A 19,996-nucleotide genomic window follows, 5' to 3' on the forward strand; every position below is an offset into this window, starting at 1 on the left:
TCAAATTCCTCAGGTCTATCATGTTCCTCACTTATAGGCAATCCGCACTGGTGAATTCCTAACTCCTCAGTCAGAACAAATTCATCAGAGACTAGAAGATCTTCGTCTGTCACTAAAGAAATGGACTGAACTGTATGAGATTTCCAATGACTTCACTCGAAAGATTGGGTAGGTGTAGGATTTGAGATGGGCATCACTTGGAAAGTGTTTCCTTAGTTTTTCCTCGACCCCCTTTAACAATATGATGTTTCCTATGACTCAAGAAAGAGAAAATGAAACTACGAAAACAAAAGTCTTCACGCTTCATAATTCTCGCATCAATATCAAAGTCTTCAAGGTCATACCAATTTCCTCATTTTCAAAGTCTTCAATAAAACCAAAATCTTCAACTGAAGACATTCATTTTTAGGGGTCGACTTTCATCATAGATATCAAACTCCTCATCGACTTATAGAGTCTGTGTACACTCACAAACACATTAGTCCCCTATAAGTCTTTAATACACCAAAATTACTAAGGGGCACTAGATACACTTACATCCCAACTATACCATAGGCTTCAGTCCATCCATGTGCATCACGCAAGAGCATCTACATCTGCAGACAGTGACCGGACTATCCCCAAATTTCCGCCTTCACAGCCGTGCATCTCAAATCTGGTACCCTATAACTCTTTGCGATCAGAGTAATGGTGGACTTTACACGGTTAAAGCAAGTTATATACAACTTCGTTCAAATTAATAAAATGTATAGAACTAATAATAGAACTAATGGGACGTAACAATGCAATGGGCTGGTCACCTGGTGCACTAAGAAAATAAAACTATAACACATCTATTGGACCGAGGCTCATCTATAGGAGCGAGTGGTGTCGTGGTTCTAAGTCTGACAGTAGTGTAGGGGGTAGGAATGGAGAGGCAAGATCCTAGCTATGGAGTAGTTGTATACACAAGGGATTTACGAGTTCAGGCCCTTCTCGGAGGAAGTAACAGCCCTACGTCTCGGAGCCCGGAGGCAGTCAACTGGATTATGTGTGTATGAGTTACAGGGGTGCGAACCCTTTACACTGAGGAGGGGGGTGGCTTATATAGAGTTCGCCAGACCCCTCCGGACCTCAGTTATGTAGGGTTTAAGGTACATTAAGGTCGGGCGTTACTGGTAACGCCATAAGTAAAGTGCTATGATGACCATAAAAGCTACTCAATGACCGACCGTTTGCATGCAGAGTGACTTTAGATCTCCCAGCCGTCGAGTGGTTGGCTTCATGGTCGAGTGTCTTCGAGTCTGTCGAGTGAAACACTTCTGAGTCGATTGACAAATTGTTTCTTCTAGAGATGTCCTTGGGTAGGGTAGTTTTGACAGGTCCATGACCCTACCCTAGGTACATAGCTTCATCATTAGCCACTGAATGGATCGAGGTTTGAGTGGGGAAGGAGTTGAGAACTCTTCTGACCCACCTTTCGTGCTATGAGTGTATCTAGCTCTGGATCCAAGAACTTGAGTAACAACACCAACTTCTTTTTTGGTCGCCTTGATCCATTCTTGGTTTCAGTCGAGTGAATTTCTTTACTTGAAAAGTTCCGAGTGACGGTGTGGAGGAGATCCTCCGTCTGACAAGTTGTTCTGCTGCTCGCGGATTCTGCAGGATTCGAATTTTGGGAAGCGCATGGGGCGGAGGAGGCCGCAGTAATCAGACGGGATAGGGCGGTGACGCCTCGATCTCCGCGTCACCTTTTTTGCCACGTATCGCACGCGCGACTGTTGCAGGATTTGACAGGATCGCCCGAGCCTACAAGTCAGTCACTCGGAAGTAACCTCATATAAGGCGTCGGACGGGGGTTTTTGAATAGTGCGTTCTCATTTCCTCCTCTCTTCTCCAGACCTATCTGCCGCGTCCGCTTCCGTCTCAATGCAGCTCCCCCGTGCGCATCTCGCTGGCGACGATGGTGAAAGAGAAGACGGAGGCCCTGGAGCGGGTGAAGAAAGCGACGGCGAAGGCGAAGGGAAGGGCGATCAGTCGAGGCGGATCTTCATCGAGGGCCGGCCTGCCGCAGGGCTGGATCCACGGCGACTGGATCCGCTCAACGATTTGTCAAGCAGATCTTGACGACATGGCCGATGGAGGACTGATCCCCCATGGATCGGCGCGGCTCCCAGGGAAGGAGTCTGAGCCGCAACCTCAGGAGGGTGAGTGCGTTCTCTTGGCCACCCATGTCGACCGTGGGTTTTCTTTGCCGCCTCGCCCTTTCTTTCGGAGATTTCTGAATTTCTTTGGGGCGCAACTCCACCACTTCACACCCAACACCATCGTGTACCTCGCTGCTTTCGTGTCTTTGTGCGAGAATTTCTTGGGTTGCCAGCCTCATTGGGGTCTTTTCAAGCACATCTTCACCTGTCTCTCCCAGACGGTGAAAAAGGCCAATCCGAGCGACGAGAGAACACAAGTGATTCAGATGTGTGGGGGTCTTGGGGTTCAAATGAGGGTAAAAAGCTCTTTTCCGGCCATGGTCCTACCCGACTCGGTCTGTGGATGGCAGTCGACCTGTTTCTACTGCAAAGACCAGCCGATGCCAGGGCAGTCGACCGGACTCCCTCCTTTTCCCATGGAACGAGTGAGGAAGCCTTCCTCTTTGAAGGTGATCCCGGAAGAGAAGGCGCAGGTTAAGGTGTTGGTCGAGCATGTTGTCCAGCTTATCCGTGACGGGGTGACCGGCATGGACCTCTTGGAGGTCATCCTCCGACGACGCATCCAGCCGCTTCAAGCTCGAGACCATCCGATGTGGTTGTATTCTGGCACTGAGGACATCACTCGGATCCACCCGGAGGAGATTGACAATGCCACACTGGAGAGGTGGCTGGCGAGCATCACAGGGAACAAAGACAACCCCGAGGGGCCAGGAGGATTCCTCCACTCGACCAATCATATGAACTAGATTAGGTCTGATTCTGCATCTCTGACTGTGGCCTTGCTTTCTTCATTCTGTTTGCTTAAAATCAATCGACTGACCTTTGTCTTGTTTATTGTCTTCTAGACTATTACCGTGTCACATCCTAGCTAGTTCATGCATTAGAGTGTTGCATCATGTCTATTTTTCTCAACAGAAACTTGAAATGGGGATGACAGAACCCCTAGCCCCCTCTGAAACCAACTAGGGTTTACTAAAAATATTTTCAATGAACCTGAAATGCCCTTCTAAAATGTCCATCATTTTTGCCTTGGTTCAGAACCTCTGCCAAAAGTGGTGCACAATTTTCTAGGTCATCCTAAGGTCTTTGAATTAAATCATAAGTATTTGAGTTTGGGCATTTAAATTATACAAATTATTTAAATGCTCAAATAATCCCAAACTAAAATGTTCCATGCTAGATATATTCCAGTTAGTGGCCATGAGCAGTTTGGTGAATTTTGGAGTTGTTTAGGTATTTTTTAGAAAGTCCACAAAGTTATAGAATAAATAAAAAAGAGAAATAAGAGAGAGAGAGAGAACTTACCTGGCGCCCACCTAGCCAGCCCAGCATCTGCTCCAGCGAGCTGCTTGCCTTCGCCAGGCAGGCACGCAGGTGCTCGACGGCGGCACCAGCGCGCGCCACGCAGCTGCCCGCCGCCCTGCTTCCTCCCCTCGCCTCTCTGCCGACCGGTATGAGCTCCACGTCGCGCCCCGAACCCCGTGGACACAACCATTCGCCCCAGCTCCTCTTCCTCGCTCTCCCGCACCATGGCCGATGCCACCGCAGCCGCACCGTCGCCGTAGTCGCGCTCTCCGTCGTCCCCGCGCCGCGCCACCGTGTCCAGGAGCTCCGCCGCCCTCCTCTCCTTCGAGCTAGTCGAGCCCCGAGCGCTCGCGTGCCCTGTAGCGACTGCATGAAGCTCACCCGCACGCGCCTCCGCGGAGCTCGTCGCCGACGTGACTCCGGCCACCCACCGGCCACACCACCGTGTCCATCGCACTCACCGCACCCGCAGGAAACCGTAGCACCACTCTACGAGCCTCGCCGTGTTCCGTAGCCTCGGGTTCGACCTCACCCGAACTCCGGCGACCGCAAACATCGTCGCCGGCACCGTTTCCGGCCACCCCGAGCCCAACCAACGCCACCAAGAGCCGCGGATTGCTCCCAGCTACACGTACATGCCCTCCGCGGCTCTTTTGGTCGCCGAAATGCACAAAACCACTCTCGCCGCCGCGTTCGGCCTCGCTGGCGGCTAAACACCGGTGAGTTGACCCCGCTGACCCCTCGTTTGACCACGGGTGGGCCTAGTTTGACCCCCTGGGTCAATGACAGGTGGGGCCCAGCCCTGTTAACTAATCAGGATTAGTTTTAATTAATATTTAGTTAAACTAATTACACTGACACATGGGACCCACTAGTCAGGGTTGACCTGGACTGTTCCGTTGACCGCTGACGTCATCCTGACGTAATGCTGACGCAGTAATTTATTTACTGGAATTATTATTACACAGGAAATTCCAGTAAATACCACAAACTTCAAAAAATCATTGGAATTAATTTGTAACTCCAAATGCAAAGTTTTATATATGAAAAATGATCAGAAAAATCCAATCTATCCATCTGTACTGGTTTCATGCATGTTTAAACAAGCTAACCTGATGTTTAGTGCAGAACAAGATAAAGCACTTAAAAGGGCCATTTATGAGTTGAAACTTGAATCTTTGATTCAAAATGGTTCAGACCCATCTGGTCTTAGTTGCATTAGCCCAATACACTCATTTTGCCATGTCTCATGCATGCATCATATTGTTGCATATTGTTTGGTGATGTTTGTGTATCGGTGCTCTTTGCGGCAGGTTCTGCCTCCGAGGAGTACCACGATTATCCTAACGAAGAACAATATCAGTGCATCGACCCATCAGGCAAGCAACCAACCATTTGATCATATCAATACAATCCCATGTTCTCGCTTCTGCTCTCTTTTACTGCATTAAGACAACGCGTTTCAAACTGCTGTGTGCTATGATAGTTGAACCCATTTCCTCTGCATGACCTGTCATTGCCACAGTAACTAGATGAAACCCACTAGCATGTGTAGGAGTTGATTGAGCCATATGTATGTGTTGTTCTTACCTTTCTATGCCTGCTATGCTTAGAGTCGTGTTAGGTCTGGTTCATCTGGGTGATGGGCTAGAGTGAAATGATCATGCCGGTAATGAGAGTGATGTGTTGAACACGATTTGGTAAAGGTATCGATGAGAGGCCATTTAGGAGTACATGGTGGGTTGTTTCATTGAAGCCGACCTTAAGCACTGAGATCTGTATGTGTGATTTAAGATTCATCTACTACCATGCATTGGGCCCTGTAATATGACCCCGCTCGACTTCTTATTCACCCTAGTCCTCTGTCCAGGAGTTGCAAGTAGTTTCTGGTGTTTGTAGTTTACTGGAGGCCGTGGGCAGCGTTGACCCGCGGGGTGGGCTGTGATGCGGTAGGTACGTGGCCAGGTATGCCGGGCACCCGTTAGGTGTCTCGGAACCCTGTACACATCGTCCGGGGCCGTATGTGGAAACCTCGGCTGGACTCCCTGCGGATGGAACCTAAATAGGCGATAAACCTGGACTAGAGACTTAGGTGTTTAGGTAGGTCATGGTCTACACCCACGTCGGCTTTCGCTTGAAGTCTGCCGAGCACATGTCGTGTGCAGATGCTAAGTGGTGGAAACATGTATGAAGAAGTACACCCCTACAGGGTTAACATCATCTATTCGAATAGCCGCGTCCGCGGAAAAGGACTACTTGGTTGCCTATACAGTTCCTAGACAAGTAAACGGATACTACTAAAATCCTCAAGATAAGCGTGAGTGCCGAGGATGGCTCTTCCGTAGGATGACGGAGGTGGATCCTCGGTAGTGTATTGAGTTGGTGTGTAGTGGACTCGCATGCGCAAAACCATTTCAAGTTGGTGTCTCGTAGGATAGCTTAGCCAAGAGTCAAGCTGGCTTGCTGCAATAACCCCACCAACCCTTCTTGATAATGTGCATGTATGTAGGGTCTGATGTAAGTCTTGCTGAGTACCTTTGTACTCATGTTGCTTTAATTACATTTTTCAGAAGACGCTGCAACCCCTTCTGATGGGTTCTTCGTAGACGTTGACATCGATGAGTAGACTGAGGCCCAGGTGGTGATCCTGAGCTTGTGAAGGACCATGTAGTATAGCCAGGCTTCCCAAGCCTCTTTTATTTTACTAGTTGTCTGTACTCAGACAAGTTACTTCCGTTGTTGGCTTGTATGCTTGTATGACTTGAATGTGGGTCGTGTGACCCGTACTTGTGTGTATGATATGTATGGCTCTGAGCCTTTAAATAAAGTACTTGTGTCGTAGAGTCATGTTGTGATGCCTTGTTGTATTGCACATATCGAGCATATTGTGTGTATGATTGAAATGCTTGGTATGTGTGGGATCTGACTATCTAGTTGTTTATTCTTAGTAGCCTCTCTTACAGGGAAATGTCTCCTAGTGTTTTCACTAAGCCTTGGTAGCTTGCTACTGCTCCAGAACACTTAGGCTGGCCGGCATGTGTCCTTCTTCGTTCCTGTGTCTGTCCCTTCGGGGAAATGTCACGCGATGGATACCGGAGTCCTGTTAGCCCGCTACAGCCCGGTTTACCGGAGTCCTGCTAGCCTAGTGCTACAGCCTGGATTCACTCGTTGATGACCGACACGTTCGATGCTGGGTCATGGATGCCTGTCCCTGTAAGTCTGTGCCACTTTGGGTTTACGACTAGTCATGTCAGCCCGGGCTCCTTACCATATGGATACTAGTGACACTATCATATACGTGTGCCAAAAGGCGCAAACGGTCCCGGGCAAAGGTAAGGAGACACCCGTGGGAATACCGTGCGTGAGGCCGCAAAGTGATATGAGGTGTTACATGCTAGATCGATGTGGCATTGAGTCGGGGTCCTGACAGCGTTGGCATCAGAGCCGGACTGCCTGTAGGTTCTCCAAGCCAAACTAGTCGATGTTGAGTCTAGAAATGCTTTAGTTATATGTAGGGGAATTGATTGTGGGATGGAACGTAAGGCTCTTTTTACTCCTTTATCTCATGACATCCTGATCTGAGTCAGTCTATTCTTCCACCGGGGGTTAAGGAATTAGGATCTCTTCTCTCTATCAGGTTCACGTGTTACTAATCAGTAGTACCTTATAGGTTTGATGGATACAAGCCTAGTTCAGTTCTACTACCCCATTATGTTGTCAAGATGGACCCAGAACCTTGATATGATGTTGTTGAGTGTCTATGCAATTCTTTGCAAAATGCCTCAAAATCCTTCTTGAGCATTTACAGCCGTTATGCTGTCCAATTTCTGCTAGAAATTATAATGTCTTGTGTTATATCATGTTCCAGATGGCTTCCCGTCCTCAGAATCAAGTGGTTCGTTTGACTCGATGCCTAGATGTACCCGGCCATACTGCCATGTTGGTCAGGGTAATGACTGAGGCTGGATACCGATGGTATCCTGAGTACACGGTCGAAGAGCAATTCCGAGACTTTAATCAAAGTCAATATTTTTGCACTGTCAGGATATTTCCATCTTAACCTGGATCTACCGAGCCCCTTCACTGTTCCTATGGACTCGGGGTTACTATTGAGATGGCTGTGCAGGATGCTGCCTACTCTATGATGACCATCATGCGAGTCAGGACTGGCTTGTTTCGGAACTCCAACTTCCAATATATGCCAGCTTCACTCCCGGGAGCACAAGGGTACCTCCAGGCTATCTATGCTGACTCCACTCAGGAGGATTCACTGACCCGCACCACTGCACAGTTGCTTGAAGACAAGGACCATGAAAATCGGGCCTTGAGACTAGAGCTTTTCAATACCCGTGCTGATCATTGGGCCACTTTGACTCAGTTTGCATCGACTGTGCAAGCTGGATATATGGATATGCGAGATCTCTATCCTGTGAGGTCTGCTCTGCCAGACATGATGGATTGGCGTGATGTAGGAGGCATCACCCCACCTCGTGGTCCCCGTAGGTCACCATTTGTTGGTCCAAGACCTCATCCTAGCCCCTATGGTCCACAAGTTCCACGGGACTGTCTGTTTCCGGATGATCACGTTGAGCTCCCAGGCTATGGAGGTGACTTCTATGAAGACTACTACAGAGCTGTCTGAGTTAGTAGTAGTATCAATAGTATCGTATTAGTTGTATCGTCCACCGTTCTGCGTGACTCGTGGGATATGACTTAGCTTGTACCACCTTCCGGAGGTGTAGAAAAATAATGTATAGGAGCTTGGAATGCCTCCGATGAGATGTAATCTTCCTTTCACCGTAGTAGTACTTTGTTTGGTTTTTTACTAAACCTTGTATGGTGTGTATGACGATGGAATAAAAGAAGCAGTTTCTGTATCTACCATGTCATACGGATGATCATCTTACATTCCAAGTTATCCATTACATTCTACATTTCTATGTCAGAATCTTGTCATCCCGGGCTAAACCATTGTCTTGTTTTTCTAGGATGGTTAACACCCGCACCAACCTTGCTCCCCCAGAGCAGGCCGAAGGCAGCAGAGTTGGGGAAACAAACATGCCTCACCCTCCTTCTCTGGCCGAGGTTATGCTGGAGGCCGAGAGAAACAAGCGGGAGACCAACCGTTTGTTGGAGCGCATCGAGCAAAACACAGCACATCATCAGAGGAATAACTTGGTGTCACTCAGTGACTTCATCAAGTTACATCCACCCACCTTCCACCACTCTGTCGAGCCCCTCGACGCTGATGACTGGCTTCGCAGTATTACTCACAAGCTACACTCTGCACTCGTAGCAGAGGCTGACAAGGTCACATTTTCCACATATCATCTTGAAGGCCCCGCCAGTCTCTGGTGGGAGAACTATGGAGCCATGCGCCCAGTGGGCCAGGTCACTACTTGGGCTGAATTCAGCGAGGCTTTCCGTGAACACCACATTTCAGAGGGTCTCATGGACCGTAAACATGAGGAGTTTTGCAGTTTCACTCAAGGTCGACTCTCTGTGGATGCATATAGCAGGGAGTTCGGTAACCTAGCACGGTATGCAACTGAGGAAGTTTCCACTGATGCCAAGAAGCAAGCAAGATTCCGCAAGGGACTTAGCCCTGAGCTTCGCCGTGACCTCCGACTGCATGAGTGCACATCTTTCCAGAAGCTTGTTAACAAAGCCATCAGTGCTGAGTCTGGTCAGACTGATTATGAGGCAACACGCAAGCATGGTCGTGACATGGGTTCCTCATCCGGTGTTGGTCCTCAGAAGCGCCGGGTGTGGGTGCCTAACACTGCCCTGCCATCCAGGTTCACACCGAGGCCATCCTATCAGGCGCCTCGTCCCGCTCAGCAGTTTGCACCAGCCAAGCCCTATGGTGGGCCAACCAACAATGCTCCTCCACGCACCAGCTCCGTGACATACTTCAAGTGTGGGGAATCGGGTCACTATCTGCGCGAGTGTCCCCAGACCAACCCCAACCAGTCTGGAAAAGCTGTTGGCCGTGGCAAGCCGACAGGGAAAGCGTTCTACGCCAAGCCGGCCACCGCTGCACGTGGCCATGTCAACTGTATCTCTGCTGAAGAAGCTCAAGAGGATCCCAACATCGTTCTCGGTACGCTCCTTGTCAATTGCCACCCGGCATGTATTCTTTTTGATACTGGAGCATCTCATTCATTCATATCCGAAAACTATGCTCGTCTGCATAACACCGCATTCTGCGACATGCCGTCCACGATGGAAATTTCCACTCCTGGTTCTAGATGGCAAACCTCTAGAGTAAGCCATGGAAATGAAATTCAAGTCGACAGACTTGTTTTTCTCGCATCTTTGATAGCTCTCAAATCTTCGGATATTAATATCATCTTGTGTATGGAATGGATGTCAGCCCATCATGCTAAGATTGATTGCTTCTCTAGGACTGTTCAACTCACACATCCTTCGGGAAAGATAGTCAATGTCTTGACCCGAGTAGCCAAGCGACAGCTATATTCTCTTAACGCCAATCCTTTGCCAGACCTCGAAGACGTTCCGGTAGTCCGTGACTTTCCGGATGTCTTTCCAGAGGAACTGCCAGGTGTTCCACCTGACAGAGATGTCGAGTTCGTAATAGATCTCATTCCAGGAACTGTCCCGATTTCTAGAAGACCCTATAAAATGGCACCACTAGAACTAGCCGAGCTTAAGAAACAACTCGATGAGTCCTTGAAAAAGGGTTACATCCGTCCTAGTTCGTCTCCATGGGCTTGTCCCGTCCTCTTCGTTAAGAAGAAGGATGGTACGGATCGGATGGTTGTAGATTATCGACCAGTCAACCTAGTCACAATCAAGAACAAGTATCCGCTCCCCAGGATCAACGATCTGTATGATCAGCTCGCTGGATCCTCAGTCTTCTCCAAAATGGATTTGAGGTTGGGCTACCACCAAATCAAAATCAGGAACGGGGACATTCCTAAAACGGCCTTTGTTACTCGTTATGGCCAATACGAGTACACCGTCATGTCTTTCGGTTTAACCAACGCTCCAGCCACCTTCTCTCGCTTAATGAACTCAATCTTCATGGAGTATTTGGATAAGTTCGTCGTGGTCTACCTCGATGATATACTCATCTACTCCAAGAACGAGGAAGAACATGCCGAGCATCTAAGGCTAGTGTTGATGAAACTTCAAGAGCATCGCCTGTATGCCAAATTTTCTAAATGCAAATTTTGGTTGCCAGAAGTGACCTATCTAGGACATGTAATTTCTGGTAAGGGTATTGCTGTCAATCCCGAGCGAGTTCAAGCCGTCCTTAATTGGACTTCACCTGAATCGGTCAAGCAAGTTCGGAGTTTCCTTGGCTTAGCGAGCAATTGTCGCCGCTTTGTCGAGAACTTCTCCAAGGTTGCTAAACCTCTAACTGAACTCCTCAAGAAAGATAAAAGGTTCGAGTGGACTCCACAATGTGAGCACAACTTTCAGGAACTGAAAAGACACCTGACATCTGCTCCCGTATTGGTACCACCAGATTTCTCTAAGGACTTTGTTATCTATTGCGATGCCTCGCGACAAGGACTAGGTTGCACTCTTATGCAAGATCGTCACGTAATTGCTTATGCTTCACGGCAATTGCACCCACATGAGGAGAATTATCCTACTCATGATCTAGAGCTTGCAGATGTAGTCTATGCACTTAAAACCTGGCGACATTACCTCCTCGGTAATCATTGCGAAATCTTCACCGATCACCAAAGTCTGAAGTACATATTCACCCAACCGGATTCGAATCTCAGGCAAAGATGTTGGGTCGAGTTGATCACAGATTTCGACTTAGGGATAACTTACACCCCAGGAAAAGCCAATGTCATGGCTGATGCACTAAGTCGTAAATCTTATTGTAACAATCTGATGTTACAACAAAGTCAACCGCTTCTCCATGAGGAATTTCGGAAGCTTAATCTTCACATCGTTCCTCAAGGATTTCTTTCCACCTTGGTGGCGAAACCTACTCTTACGGATCAAATCATCGCTGCCCAAAAGCGAGATAAAGGGATATCCAGGATCAAGGAGAACATTGCTAGCGGAGGTGCTAGATGTTTCTCCACAATTGATCATGGTCTTGTGTACTTTGAGAACCGTTTAGTGGTTCCCAAGAACCAGCATCTACGGCAGTTGATCCTTAAGGAGGCTCATGAATCTCCTCTCACCAGTCATCCCGGTAGTACCAAGATGTATCAGGACCTATGCCAGAGGTTCTGGTGGACTAGGATGAAGAGAGACATTGCTCAGTTTGTTGCTAGTTGCGACGTCTGTCGTCGTGTAAAAGCAGAGCATCAATGGCCTGCTAGCACCCTTCAACCCTTAGCTATTCCTGAATGGAAATGGGATAAAATTGGTATGGAGTTCATCACCGGTTTTCCCAGGACCAAGAGAGGGAATAACGCTATCTTCGTCGTTGTCGATCGTCTTTCCAAAGTAGCCCATTTCTTGCCTGTTCACAAGAGTATAACCGCTAGTCAGCTAGCAGACTTGTATATCTCCCGAATAGTATCCCTCCATGGTGTTCCACTGGGAATTAACTCGGATCGAGGAAGTCTCTTCACCTCTCAATTTTGGGAAAGTTTCCAAAATGCTATGGGAACCCGCCTTTCCTTTAGCACTGCTTTTCACCCTCAATCAAGTGGTCAAGTAGAACGTGTCAACCAGATTCTAGAAGACATGCTTCGAGCTTCTGTTATCTCATTCGGAATGGATTGGGAGAAATGCCTTCCATTTGCTGAATTTGCTTCTAACAACAGCTATCAATCTAGCTTGGGTAAAGCCCCTTTTGAAGTTCTCTATGGACGAAGATGTCGAACACCCCTTAACTGGTCAGAAACCGGGGAAAGACAATTATTTGGCCTGGATATGATCCAGGAAGCAGAAGAGCAAGTTCGCATTGTTCGTGAAAAGTTGAAAACAGCCCAATCTCGTCAAAAGAGTCAATATGACCGAAAACATAAGGCTATGACTTTTGAGGTTGACGAGAAGGCTTACCTTCGGGTTACTCCTCTGAAGGGAACCCATCATTTCGGTATCAATGGCAAATTGGCTCCTCGCTACATTGGACCCTTTCGCATTCTCGCTAAACAAGAAGAAGTTGCCTACCAATTGGAACTACCTCCACATCTCTCCAGAGTCCATGATGTCTTCCACGTTTCCCAACTCAGGCATTGCTTCTCGGATCCTATCCGTGGAGTGGACCACGAAATGCTTGATCTTCAAGATAACCTCACATATTGAGAGTACCCCGTTCGTATCCTCGATCAAGCCCAGCGTGCCACTCGACGTCATAATATCAAGTTTCTCAAGGTTCAATGGTCGCACCATTCTGAAAAGGAAGCAACTTGGGAAAGGGAGGATCGTCTTCGACTTGAGTACCCCGCCTTCTTTCCGGAGGAACCTAAATCTCGGGACGAGATTCTTTTGAGTGGGGGTGAGTTGTCACATCCTAGCTAGTTCATGCATTAGAGTGTTGCATCATGTCTATTTTTCTCAACAGAAACTTGAAATGGGGATGATAGAACCCCCAGCCCCCTCTGAAACCAACTAGGGTTTACTAAAAATATTTTCAATGAACCTGAAATGCCCTTCTAAAATGTCCATCATTTTTGCCTTGGTTCAGAACCTCTGCCAAAAGTGGTGCACAATTTTCTAGGTCATCCTAAGGTCTTTGAATTAAATCATAAGTATTTGAGTTTGCGCATTTAAATTATATAAATTATTTTAAATGCTCAAATAATCCCAATCTAAAATGTTCCATGCTGGATATATTCCAGTTAGTGGCCATGAGCAGTTTGGTGAATTTTGGAGTTGTTTAGGTATTTTTTAGAAAGTCCACAAAGTTACAGAATAAATAAAAAAGAGAAATAAGAGAGAGAGAGGGAACTTACCTGGCGCCCACCTAGCCAGCCCACCTAGCCGGCCCAGCCCAGCAGCCGCTCCAGCGAGCTGCTTGCCTTCGCCAGGCAGGCAGGCAGGTGCTCGACGGCGGCACCAGCGCGCCCCATGCAGCTGCCCGCCGCCCTGCTTCCTCCCCTCGCCTCTCTGCCGAACGGTATGAGCTCCACGTCGCGCCCCGAACCCCGTGGACACACCCATTCGCCCCCAGCTCCTCTCCCTCACTCTCCCGCACCATGGCCGACGCCAGCGCAGCCGCACCGCTGCCGTAGTCGCGCTCTCCGTCGTCCCCGCGCCGTGCCACCGTGTCCAGGAGCTCCGCCGCCCTCCTCTCCTTCGAGCTAGTCGAGCCCCGAGCGCTCGCGTGCCCCGTAGCGACTGCACGAAGCTCACCCGCACGCGCCGCCGCGGAGCTCGTCGCCGACGTGACTCCGGCCACCCACCGGCCACACCACTGTGTCCATTGCACTCACCGCACCCGCAGGAAACCGTAGCACCACTCTACGAGCCTCGCCGTGTTCCGTAGCCTCGGGTTCGACCTCACCCAAACTCCGGCGACCACCAACGTCGTCGCCGGCGCCGTTTCCGGCCACCCCGAGCCCAACCAACGCCACCAAGAGCTGCGGCTTGCTCCCAGCTACACGTAGATGCCCTTCGCGGCTCTTTTGGTCGCCGAAATGCACAAAACACTCTCGCCGCCGCGTTCGGCCTCGCCGGCGGCTAAACGCTGGTGAGTTGACCCTGCTGACCCCTTGTTTGACCACGGGTGGGCCCAGTTTGACCCCCTGGGTCAATGACAGGTGGGGCCCAGCCCTGTTAACTAATCAGGATTAGTTTTAATTAATATTTAGTTAAACTAATTACACTGACACACGGGACCCACTAGTCAGGGTTGACCTGGACTGTTCCGTTGACTGCTGACGTCATCCTGACGTAATGCAGACGTAGTAATTTATTTAATGGAATTATTATTACACATGAAATTCCAGTAAATAACACAAACTTCAAAAAATCATAGGAATTAATCTGTAACTCCAAATGCAAAGTTTTATATACGAAAAATGATCAGGAAAATCCAGTCTATCCATCTGTACTGGTTTCATGCATGTTTAAACAAGCTAACATGATGTTTAGTGCAGAACAAGATAAAGCACTTAAAAGGGCCATTTATGAGTTGGAACTTGAATCTTTGATTCAAAATGGTTCAAACCCATCTGGTCTTAGTTGCATTAGCCCAATACACTCATTTTTCCATGTCTCATGCATGCATCATATTGTTGCATATTGTTTGGTGATGTTTGTGTATCGGTGCTCTTTGCGGCAGGTTCTGCCTCCGAGGAGTACCACGATTACCCTAACGAAGAACAATATCAGTGCATCGACCCATCAGGCAAGCAACCAACCATTTGATCATATCGATACAATCCCATGTTCTTGCTTCTGCTCTCTTTTACTGCATTAAGACAACGCGTTTCAAACTGCTGTGTGCTACGATAGTTGAACCCATTTCCTCTGCATGACCTGTCATTGCCACAGTAACTAGATGAAACCCACTAGCATGTGTAGGAGTTGATTGAGCCATATGTATGTGTTGTTCCTACCTTGCTATGCCTGCTATGCTTAGAGTCGTGTCAGGTCTGGTTCATCTGGGTGATGGGCTAGAGTGAAATGATCATGCCGGTAATGAGAGTGATGTGTTGAACACGATTTGGTAAAGGTATCGATGAGAGTCCATGTAGGAGTACATGGTGGGTTGTTTCTTTGAAGCCGACCTTAAGCACTGAGATCTGTATGTGTGATATAATATTCAGCTACTACCATGCATTGGGCCCTGTAATATGACCCCGCTCGACTTCTTATTCACCCTAGTCCTCTGTCCAGGAGTTGCAAGTAGTTTCTGGTGTTTGTAGTTTACTGGAGGCCATGGGCAGCGCTGACCCGCGGGGTGGGCTGTGATGCGGTAGGTACGTGGCCGGGTATGCCGGGCACCCGTTAGGTGTCTCGGAACCCTGTACACATCATTCGGGGCCGTATGTGGAAACCTCGGCCGGACTCCCTCCGGATGGAACCTGAATAGGCGATAAACCTAGACTAGAGACTTAGGTGTTTAGGTAGGTCGTGGTCTACACCCACGTTGGCTTTCGCTTGAAGTCTGCCGAGCACATGTCGTGTGTAGACGCTAAGTGGTGGAAACATGTATGAAGAAGTACACCCCTGTAGGGTTAACATCATCTATTCGAATAGCCGCGTCCGCGGTAAAGGACTACTTGGTTGCCTATACAGTTCATAGACAAGTAAACGGATACTACTAAAATCCTCAAGATAAGCGTGAGTGCCGAGGATGGCTCTTCCGTAGGATGACGGAGGTGGATCCCCGGTAGTGTATTGAGTTGGTGTGTAGTGGACTCGCATGCGCAAAACCATTTCAAGTTGGTGTCTCGTAGGATAGCTTAGCCAAGAGTCAAGCTGGCTTGCTGCAATAACCCCACCAACCCTTCTTGATAATGTGCATGTATGTAGGGTCTGATGTAAGTCTTGCTGAGTACCTTTGTACTCATGTTGCTTTAATTACATTTTTCAGAAGACGCTGCAACCCCTTCTGATGGGTTCTTCGTAGACGTTGACATCGATGAGTAGACTGAGGCCCAGGTGGTGATCCTGAGCTTGTGAAGGACCATGTAGTATAGCCAGGCTTCCCAAGCCTCTTTTATTTTACTAGTTGTCTGTACTTAGACAAGTTACTTCCGCTGTTGGCTTGTATGCTTGTATGACTTGAATGTGGGTCGTGTGACCCGTACTTGTGTGTATGATATGTATGGCTCTGAGCCTTTAAATAAAGTACTTGTGTCGTAGAGTCATGTTGTGATGCCTTGTTGTATTGCACATATCGAGCATATTGTGTGTATGATTGAAATGCTTGGTATGTGTGGGATCTGACTATCTAGTTGTTTATTCTTAGTAGCCTCTCTTACCGGGAAATGTCTCCTAGTGTTTTCACTAAGCCTTGGTAGCTTGCTACTGCTCCGGAACACTTAGGCTGGCCGGCATGTGTCCTTCTTCGTTCTTGTGTCTGTCCCTTCGGGGAAATGTCACGCGATGGATACCGGAGTCCTGTTAGCCCAGTGCTACAGCCCAGATTCACTCGTTGATGACCGACACGTTCGATGCTGGGTCATGGATGCCTGTCCCTGTAAGTCTGTGCCACTTTGGGTTTACGACTAGTCATGTCAGCCCGGGCTCCTTACCATATGGATACTAGCGACACTATCATATACGTGTGCCAAAAGGCGCAAACGGTCACGGGCAAAGGTAAGGCGACACCCGTGGGAATACCGTGCGTGAGGCCGCAAAGTGATATGAGGTGTTACATGCTAGATCGATGTGGCATTGAGTCGGGGTCCTGACATACCGAGATGTACTCGATGCCCAACGGGGCTCAAGAACAGACCGAGGAGGAGGAGGCGAGCGGAGGTGAAAGCAGGGATGAGTGGCAATCTAACGGTGAGGGGGAAGAGGATGACGACGGCTCCAGTGAAGAGGAGGAGGAGGAAGTCGACCCTCCTCGCACAGAAAGGCGATCCAAGCTTATCCACGACCCCACGAGCAAGCGTGGCAAAGCGGCTGCGCCTGTTGTGCAGTCGTCAAAACACCCTCGGACAGCTTCCCCAGCGCCAACTGAAAAAGCACCGAAGCATCCGCGGGCGGAGTCATCAAAGCCGCCGAAGGCCTTGCCCAAGATGAGAATGTCCATTCCTACCATTTCCGGGTAATAGCAGAACTTGTGTTTTCTCGTTTATCATGGACAGACTCTTGGGCGACTCATTGAATAACCGACTGGTTTCTGAAATCTGTAGTGCTGCTACCTCCGAGACTTCCGCCAGGAACGAAGACCAGGAAATGGAAGACACTGTCACTTCCAACCTTGGTACGATTTCTGTAGTTTCACTTTTGGTCGATTGGATTTTCGTTTTTAACTTTGGATTTTTCCTGTAGCTCCCCCTCATGTCATTGATCTCCCTGATGATGACGACGAGGTGCCACTGAGGGTGAGGAGGAATAAAAAGGCGTCGGCTGGCAAGACCACTTGCATCAGTGCTTGAGACATCGGTTCAAGAGGGTGGTGATGTCACTCGGCATTCCGTGTCCTTCGCTGTGTCGCTGATGAGTGTCCGGCCTTCATCGTCGACTGCTGACCCACCTTCCCTTTTCGCCACACACCACGTCCCAGAGGACCAAGTGGGTGCTTCTAAGGAGGCTATACGCCAGGCGGGGATCATGATGGAGCAGGTGAAAGCGATCCGAGAAGCCAACCAAGCGGCCTATGATGCTAGCTCAGCCCTTCAGAGCAACGTCCAGGTTAGTTGGTCACCGCTTGTTCTGTTAGGATATGCTATCTGAAGACTTTTTTTTGAAGATCTTTGTATCCGTACACCCACTGGGTGTGTCGATCGAAATTTTCGATCGGTGGGGGCACGATGAGTGCACCCACTGGGTGTAGTCCCCGAGACTATGGTGGACTGCTGGCAGTCGACTGTAGTCTTTGTATTTTGAATTTCTTCACTCTATCTTCTTCACTCGGTCTGGTCGGACCATGTCGAATGGAATCTTGGAACCAGTGGGGGCACGCTGAGTGCACCCACTGGGTGTGGTCCCCGAGACCATGGTCGACTACTGGCAATCGACTAAGGTCTGAAGAACCTGTGTGTTTTTTTCTTTTTTTTGGTAGATCATGATGAGACCATGGCTGACTGCTGGCAGTTAGCTATGGTTTTGGGACCATAACCTCTTTGTTCCTTTCGGTCGACTGATCGGACCAAGTCGGTAGAACTAGTGGGGGCACGCTGAGTGCACCCACTGGGTGTAGTCCCCGAGACTACTGTCGAATATTTTGATTTGGCTGTAGTCTTAGTAATGTTACGATTTTTCTCTTAGTCACTCGGAAGCAACCTATCTTTGATGTCTGTCGACTGACCCTTCGCAGAAATCTTGTGAGCTTGTGGCTCGCTATGCTGAGTTGGAAAACAAACAGATCCAGCTTGACCTTGACTTGAAGCTTGTTCAGGAGAACTTTCAGAAGGCGAAAGATGAAGCAAAAGGTATGACTGGTGAGAACTTGACGACTATCTTTATCTTTTTGCCCATTCCTGATTCTGATCTCATTGTCATTTTGCAGATAAAATGAAGGAGGCTCTGAAGAAGAAGGACCATGACCTTGCCGAGGCGCAGAAGGCGGCTTTGGACAAAATGAAGCTTGCGGAAGAGAAACTGGCTTCAGTCGGTAAACTTGAAGAGGAGAACGCCAATCTGAAAGCTGCTCTCGACACGGCCAACAAGGAGGATAGCCGTCTGAAGAATGACAAGATAGCTCTGAGTGACAAGGCTAGTGAACTGGTGGGGAAGAGGAATGATCTGGAGGCTTATCTGGGGGGCTCGCCAAGAAGTTAATCATCATGCTTGAGGGTAATCTCTCCTACCCGACTGACTTGTAATCATCGACTTATCATAGAACTACTGGTTTATCTTTGAGTTGTGTTTACAGAATTCTGCCAAAACTTCAAGGAGGAGACCAGTCGAGTGGAGACAGGCTTGGACCCCATTAACTCTCTTGTGAAGGACGAAGCTGCTATGAACGTGCTCCTACTGGAGTCTCGTGTTGCTGGTGTGGTTCACTACCTTGCTCGACTGAAGGTTGCAGCGTCGCGAATCGACACGACACTCTGGCCGGGAGAGACGCTTCAAAATGACCTCGAGTCTCTAATGACTCGACTGAATGAAGTTCCAGGTCGAGTGCAAGAATGCAAGATGTCTTCTGCCAGGTGTGGTGCTGATGTTGCTCTGTCCCTGGTCCGTGTTCACTGCAAGGATGCGCGAGAGGAGAAGCTGGCGTCCATCAAAGTTGCCAATACCAAAAAGCACGACTTCCAATCTTTCATGGAGACCTTCATTGCTTCTGCCACTCGGATTGCTGATGGAATTGACTTGGACCAGTTTGTCGCGCCCTCCAGTCCTCCACCTGCGGAGTAAGAAAAACTTCTATGCTTCACTTTAAATCTGCCTCGGAATGCTGAGTGGTTTTGTAGCCGATAAACTTTTACGGGCTTGACGCCTGAGCACTTCTGAATCCGTAGGACATTATCCGAATTTGGCTTATCGTTGAATATGCTTGCATTTGCCTTTGAGCGAACTTTGTTCTTCACTCAGAATATACTTTTGTGCTTGAGACGCAGCTCTGATGTGGAAAATTCCAGTCGACCTGCACTTCATCGCTCGTGCAGGTTGGGGTGGAGCACGGGTTGCAGTCGACCCGTGTCCTTGCGGATCGGGATGGAGCGCATGTTGTATTTGTGGCGTAGCTCCGAAGGAGAAGGTAGCAGTTGACCTGCACCTCGTCGTCCTTGCATAGCACGCATTGTATTTGTGGCGTAGCTCCGAAGGAGAAGGTAGCAGTCGACCTGGACCTCGTCGTCCTTGCAGAGCGCACATTGTATTTGTGGTGTAGCTCCGAAGGAGAAGGTAGCAGTCGACCTGCACCTCATCGTCCTTGCAGAGTGCACATTGTATTTGTGGCGTAGCTCCGAAGGAGAAGGTAGCAGTCGACC

This window comes from Triticum aestivum, chromosome 7B (genome assembly GCF_018294505.1).
Source record: "Triticum aestivum cultivar Chinese Spring chromosome 7B, IWGSC CS RefSeq v2.1, whole genome shotgun sequence".
Classification (NCBI taxonomy): Eukaryota; Viridiplantae; Streptophyta; class Magnoliopsida; order Poales; family Poaceae; genus Triticum; species Triticum aestivum.